The following is a 7,769-nucleotide window of genomic DNA, read 5'->3' as shown; positions in this document are numbered from 1 at the left end:
AGCATGTTAAGATTGGGGTTGCAGAGAACAGAAATGACAATTAACTCTGGAAACTAATTTTTTTAAATGTTTAAATATATGTGTTAAATATAGCAATACCATTTAGAGAACAAGAAATAAGGCACAAAAATTTCAAAATACTAGACAAGGGACACCAAACAATCTAATTACGTATAAAAGATAACCAACAAGAAAGCAAGATATACAGGAATACAAAATAAATGGCATAAATCAGAACCAAACAAATGACAATAAAAATGAAGAAGTGTGACAAAGAAAGATAAGGTTACACGATCAGTCATGGAGAGCTCTTCAAAGTAAACTTGTAAGGGAAATGTAATGCAGAATGACACACTTTGGGGAGCACAGAAGAATAATGATGTATGGAAATGTATAGAAAAAGGGGAGGAAGGATAAAAAGCATCACCTCTGGGGAAGGAAGCTGGGAGAGAGGGAAAGAATGTGTGTGAAAGTTCAAAGGGTGCATACACATGTGTGTGCAGGCGACCTGCTTCATGTTTTATTCCGTGCACTCCATATATATCCTGTGCAAGCTGTTTACTTAAGAATGGCTCTTACCTTACTTCTTGTGGAATACAGGAGCAGAGCCAAATGAGGAGAAAAAAATGAGAAAGCTATCAAAGTTAAACCATGCTCAAAAGTCTCTAGTCCCAGAAGATTTTACAGCTGATTCTGGACAAGTGTTTAAAGTTTGGTTAATCGCCATGCTTTTACTGTTTAGCATAGAAAAAAACTGAAATGTAGGCATTCATTCAGTACATGAAACAAAACGTAACTTTGGCAAGAGAAGCCAGCAATGAATGTAATTAAAAAGAAAATTACTGTCCCTTCTGACTTTTTCGTATGCTTAACAAAATTACATAGGAAGTGTGAAAAGATATAATCCAGTTGCATATGACAACATTAAGTCCAGAAATGTGACAAGGGTCCTAGCTCTCAAAGTTGTTATAACCCACTCATAGGTAAAACAAAATGCTCCCTGAAGAAGACGTTTGTCTGATTCTCTAAGTTTTCCTTACCACCAAAGCTAAAACAAATTAGCGAGTTTCTGTTTGAAACCAGTAAGATATGCTCAGCACGTGAGTTTATTGCTTCTCCTTAATAAAATCCCACTAAAGTGACAGGAAAGGGGAAAAAGATAAATTTCTGGACAACAAAGGAATCAGGAAGAAAATATCAAGAGCCAGATATTCCAAGACGTCTCTGGAAGATGAAGTAAGAGTGGATACATCACAGCTCCCAAAACTAAGCAGATGCTGCCACAGCATAGAACAAACAGGGCAAAGGCCTGGAAGGAGGGGCAGGCCCTGCAGGAGAGAAATGTCAGCATATTTGGAAGCTTCTAGTGAACTGAAAACAGTTCCTGATCTACGCTTCTCTACTCGGGTTTGCGGAAGACCCAACCATCACATGTCCACCCTGTGGCAAAACCAGGATTTCTTACAAATAAACCAGCAACAAACGCTGAAGACATTGTTCTGAGAAATGTAGAATGGCGGGCTTCAGAGAAGCTACTACAAAGCAAAGCCTGCCTCATTTTGGTATTCTCTGCATTCCTAGAAAGTAATATTTCGCTCCTCCAGAACATGTATAATAATAAGATTTTACTGCCTATAAAGCTCACAGTTGTTGTTTTTTAATATCACCTTATTCAAGTATAAAGGGAACCAAGGATCACCAGACACTGAGGAAGTATCAACAGCAAAATGGTTATGAAACTTTGTACTCGTAACTTCAGGAAATACTTTGGGAAGAAAATTCAGACACATTTTTTACATTTCAACATATTTTGTGACAAATAAAAATGAGAAAACCATACACAAGTGCTGTGTGCTTAACAATTTCTCCTAGTGAAGTGATTTGCATAGGGAAAAAAGTACCTTAATGAAATGGAGAAAGACTCTTATTGAATAAAAATAACTTACAGGGAGGTTAACAGGGTACTTTATAATTCACGTGTATATTCTAAAAGATGGCATTTGATCTGGCAAAGGTAAAAATCAGACTAAGGAACAAGTACTTCAGAAGATAATTTTGCTTAATTATTGAGAGTTGTTATCAAGTACTTTACAAGCATTAGCCTAATTTAAACATTAGAGAAAGTAAGAAAGCTAGACACGGATGTTTTTCTAAATGTAGTAACATTTCAGTATGTATTACCACGTACTATTAGCCTGAATTCAGTAAGGGAAATAGATAAAACCACACATACCAGAACAGCTAAAATTAAAAGGACTGGAGGACTTCCCTGGTGGCGCAGTGGTTAAGAATCCGCCTGCCAGTGCAGGGGACACGGGGTCGAGCCCTGGTCCGGGAAGATCCCACATGCCGCGGAGCAACGAAGCCCATGCACCACAACTACTGAGCCTGCGCTCCAGAGCCCGCGAGCCACAACTACTGAGCCTGTGCTCTAGAGCCTGCGCGCCACAACTACTGGGCCCACATGCCACAACTACTGAAGCCCGCGCGCCTAGAGCCCGTGCTCCACAACAAGAGAAGCCACCGCAATGAGAAGCCCGCGCACCGAAACGAAGAGCAGCCCCCGCTCGCCACAACTAGAGAAAGCCCATGCGCAGCAACGAAGACCCAATGCAGCCAAAAATGAATGAATAAATAAATAAATAATTTATTTTTTTTAAAAAAAACGACTGGAGATCCCACATGTTAGTGAGGATGTATAGCAAAAAGCACTCTCTTGCACTGGTGATGGAAGTGAAAACTGGTACAACCACTTCAGGAAACAGCTTGGCCTAAGCCACTAGAGGCTATGATCAGACTCCCAATGACTTACTCACAGGTACCTTCCCCCCAAAATGGGTTCACATGTATTCCAGAAGGAAGATAATTCATTAAGTTGTACATTTATGCTTTGTGCATTTTCTGTATGACTGTTATATTTAACAGAATTATCTATAAATAAAAGCAAATTATATGATTCTTTGTGAAAGACTCACCGTAAAAATTTCTTTTTAAGTATGGTATTATTTCTATTCTACGATGTAGGCATAGGAGTAGGTCAGTTCCTTATTGGAACTGGAATATGGAATCTGACCATACTTCTGTATCAAAGTTTAATTCCAATTTCATGTGAATATAAACAAGTTAGTAATATTTAAATTTCTAAGAAGATTTAATTGAGAACATCTGTATCACTCATAAACATATTTCTGGATGAAACATATTTAAAATTTTCAATTGTAAAGTTTAAACTATTATAAAATAGATATGCTTCATACTCTTTAAAGCTATTCAAATTAGTTTAAAGTTTAAGTAAATTTTGTTTATCCATCTGTTCATTCATTTCATTATCCATTCACTCATTTAGATATTCAGCAAGTATTAACTGGACCTTAAACTATACCAGCCCATAGGATCCCTGCTCTCATGCAGCCGGTCTGGTCAGGGAGAGAGACACCCAAAGAGAATAATAACAAAATGTATAAACACTGTATAATTGTTCAGTGCATCTGTCAGTGTATCAGTGTTAGTGTATCAGGATAGTTGATCTGTGACACTGCAAGAACAAAGAAGTTCAGGGAACTAACTAATCTACCTTAAGAGGGTCAGAGACAACTTTGTAGGGAAGTTGATATTGGAAATAAGTTTTAAGTCACAATGTGAATTAGTCAACTGGAGAAAGATTTCTTGGATCATCGAAATCAAGTTTTTGAAAAAATCAGTTTATTACCACAAAATACTGAAAAATGTGTCCTTGGGAACAGCTTGGTGAATTATTGTAAGTATATCCTTTCGTTTCTATAATTTCTAACTGCTTAATCTCAGATCATCATCATTATCTAGAACTATCAATATTTTACAAAGAAACTATGTAAATGTCATACGTAATTATTAAAGTTGATATTTAAAGGAACAGTTATCCAACAGTACCTCATTTGTACAGAAACTAAGATTTCTCCAATCAGATGCAAATGCATTACACACACATCTTATGCCACTAAACATTTACATGAAAGGTAAATTCAATCATGGGACAGATATTAAAAAGTAATTAAACAGAATGACTTGAAAAACTGTTAATAAGCCAAATCCAACTAATTTGACAATGATGACATGAGGTCTGTTTCTGGGAAGGGAAATCCTCAGTTTGTTGAGAATGTTAGCTTTCTCAGTTTCAACAGATTAAAAAAAGAATTCAGTTCAAATTTAGCATTAAAGGATATAATAAACTGAAAGGAGTCTAAAAGAGAACAACTAGGTTTACGCAGGAAAAAGGAAACCCATTTAAAGGGCTATTGCTGGGAAATGTAGATTTATTTGACCATTTCCACAGTGCAAAACTAAGCTCCATGAAAATATTACAAAGAGGATCATTTAATTATCAGAAAATATATTAATTATAAAATAAGTATTAGATATCATAATCATTATTAAATGATATCCAAAAGAATGACCTGGCTAAATGGTAGGTAAATCCAAAGGACATAAATTATTTAATTATTGCTCAGAAAACTATAGATATGTGATAAAGAATAAAATATTTTGTTTTGGGAGTAACATTGAGCTGGGCAGACTTAAAGGCTTCTTTAAATTCTAGGACCCATAAATTTCTTGATTCACACAGAGTATGGGGAGACAGCTTCTCCAAGAACCTAATATGGTTCCCCTTGAATTGGGAAGCCAGGGACTTAAGAAGGAAGCCTACATTTGTCTATACTGGCAGATGAAATGAGTTTGGAACTTGGATTCCACAATGGGGAAGAAAGATCCATCGTCAAAGGTATTTCTAGAGGATGGGAAGCCCAAGATCAAGTTGCTGGCAGATTCAGTGCCTGGTAAGAGCCTACTTTCCGGTCGATAGATCCGTCTTTTCCCTGTGTCCTTATATGATGGAAGGGGTGAGAGAGTTTTCTCAGGTCTTTTTTTATAAGGGCACTAATCCCACTCATGAGGGCTCTGCCCTGAAGATCAAATCACCTCCCAAAGGTCCCACTTTAAATACCATCACATTGGAGATTAGATTTCAACTTATGAAATCTGGGAGACACAAACATTTAAGTCACAATGCACTGCATTGTGAATCTAGCATTGCAGAATCTAGCTACTTAAGCTGGAAAATCTAAAACAACAGCAGCAACAAAAACCCCTTCAATGCTGAGCTATGTCAATATTTTTAGCTGTTAATTTCCCAAATGTCTAAAATAAATGTAAAAAAAGAAAAATGAGAGGAATAGTATTACTAAGTCATGTTTACCTTTTATATATGATTATCACTGAATCAATTAAAACTTATTTCTGATTTGTAAACAAAAAAAGGTTTAAAATTCACCAACAAAAAGGTGCCAGATATACAATGTGCCTTAAAGTCTTGTCATAATAATGGCATAAATACTATTCTTGCTTATTTTTACTAAGATAAGCAAAGTATACTGATACATAGTCATTTAATTATTATTTGGTCTAATTATTATTTGGTACAACATTTTGCGTATTTAGCCATTTAATTATTATTTGGTCTAAACTTTTGAGTATTAAAACTTTTAGACCTGATTTTTTTGTCTTATGGGCCTTTGGGTTGAATGTTATGAAAATTAAGGACATTTAAGGATATTTCATATGTAGGACTAGATTGTTAGGGAGTTTAATTTTAAAATATTTCCTGAGCTCCATTTCTGCAAAACTGCATTGATTTTGTCCTAGCCTGTTCCCAAGATTAGCTTCTCATTTTTAAGACAAAAAAAATCCTCAAATATATTAATCAAATATCACATCGCTACTTTACTATAAAAACTTTACTTCAAAATTACCTCACTTCTCAAAAAGAGAGAGTTGTTTATATCATAAAACAGTTGCGAGCCAGAAGAGACAAGGATATTTTTAATAATCAAGCTTCACATATAACCAATTAAAATAGCATACTACTAGACTTTTTCAAAGGGAATAACAGAACTTTAACAGCCATATGCTTAAATTAAAGTTTAGAAAAGTCCTCTCCCTCTGGTAAGTAGATTCCCCTGTGATTTTTCAGCTAGAAGAAGTTTGATAGTTAACTTCAAATGTCTTTGGTAGATACCACGTAAAGAATAGGTAACGCGGGCTTCCCTGGTGGCGCAGTGGTTGAGAGTCCGCCTGCCGATGCGGGGCACGCGGGTTCGCGCCCCGGTCCGGCCGCGAACCGCAAAAAAAAAAAAAAAAAAATAGGTAACGCAAATACTTTGAGGAAAAAAATTTTAATGCCATTTCTCTAAAACTTAGGAAAATAATTATAATGAATAAACCTTAGTATCTTATATATGGAACTTAATGTCACACTATTTATTATTCAGCATGTCTTGAAGTTCAGTCTAAGTTCTTGCCTTGTAGAAGCATCTGGGATACTGGTACTGTGAGTGCCTGAAATGGGACCCATGACAAAGTATTTCTGAATAAATGATAACTTGATAAGTAGCAAAGCCAGCAGAGAGAGATTGCTATGAAGGTCTCACAGCGTGTCTGCCTACAGGGTTCAAGTTCGGAAACCAGAGAATTCTTGACTTGCAAGGAAAAAACTACTCCAGAGCAATCTATCTTTATTAAAAACAAACAAGGACTGGAAATCTCTCCTGGTGTATGTTTGAACAATCACACTGCAAAAGGGTGTGTACAGGACACAGTACCTGCCCCATGTGCAGGAATGTGAGATAAACGGTCTGAGGGACCCATGTGCCAGAGACAGATCCCGGACAGCCACAGCTCCCTGTAATTCTCATTATTAGATCCCTTCCTTCAGTAGTTATCTCGCCAGAATACATACACGCTACAACATAAAGTCACTGTGCTATAATTAGCTCCTCTGTGCATCTTACATAAAATAGTTTGTTTCTCAGATCAGTTCGCGACACTCACTTAATAAGATCTCAGAGGGATAAGAGTACAGCGGATAATTTGAATGAGCAGAGAACAGAAAAAAAGTGCAGCCAGAGCTCCACATGGAAGAATGAAAGGTGGATGCAATCAACTTCTAGAAGATCTGAGCGGGGCACTGCTTCATTTCATCTCTGGATATGTCACTGAATACAAAGTGTTGGTTTAATTTTTTTAAATTTAGAGAAAATTTTATAATGTTCTTAAGATGAGAAATTTGGATGCTATAAATTTATTCTTTCACTGGATAAAAACTAGGATTGGAAAGATATTTGTTGATACAAAATCTAAATTAGAAAAAAAAGCAACACTGTCTTGTTAGTTTGAGGTTAACCTTTGAATATGTGCTAATTTGGTGCTCATGAAAACATACTTGATTCTTCCCTTGTTTCTATCATACCATTTAAAAATTTACCTGCCTTGTTAGCAAATAAAAATATAGTTTGACACGTCAAATATACTTTAAGTCTAGTAACAAACAGCTATCTAAATCTGGGAGCCACTTTCAACATTTGGATGATTTCATGGTATTTACCATAATATTTCTAAACAGTGTGCTTAAAGTGCTATTTCTTGATTTCTCAATTTTGGATAGTAGGTAGTACTTTCCAAAAAAGAAAAAGGAGGATTTAGGGGTGTTTTTCCTTTAAAACACACACACACAGCCTTTTATGAGTTGTATCAGAATTTTAAGCCAGTATTATTCAAAACTGAACCACGGACAATACTGTGATTTTTTTTCTGATGTACCTGTTTGTTTGCTTGTTTTTTGCGGTACGCGGGCCTCTCACTGCTGTGGCCTCTCCCGTCGCAGAGCACAGGCTCCGGACGCGCAGGCCCGGCGGCCACGGCTCACGGGCCCTGCCGCGCCGCCGCACGAGGGATCC

Source organism: Physeter macrocephalus, chromosome 20 (genome assembly GCF_002837175.3).
Source record: "Physeter macrocephalus isolate SW-GA chromosome 20, ASM283717v5, whole genome shotgun sequence".
Lineage (NCBI taxonomy): Eukaryota > Metazoa > Chordata > Mammalia > Artiodactyla > Physeteridae > Physeter > Physeter macrocephalus.
The sequence above is the reverse complement of the archived record's forward strand: the minus strand, read 5'-3'. Positions refer to the sequence as shown.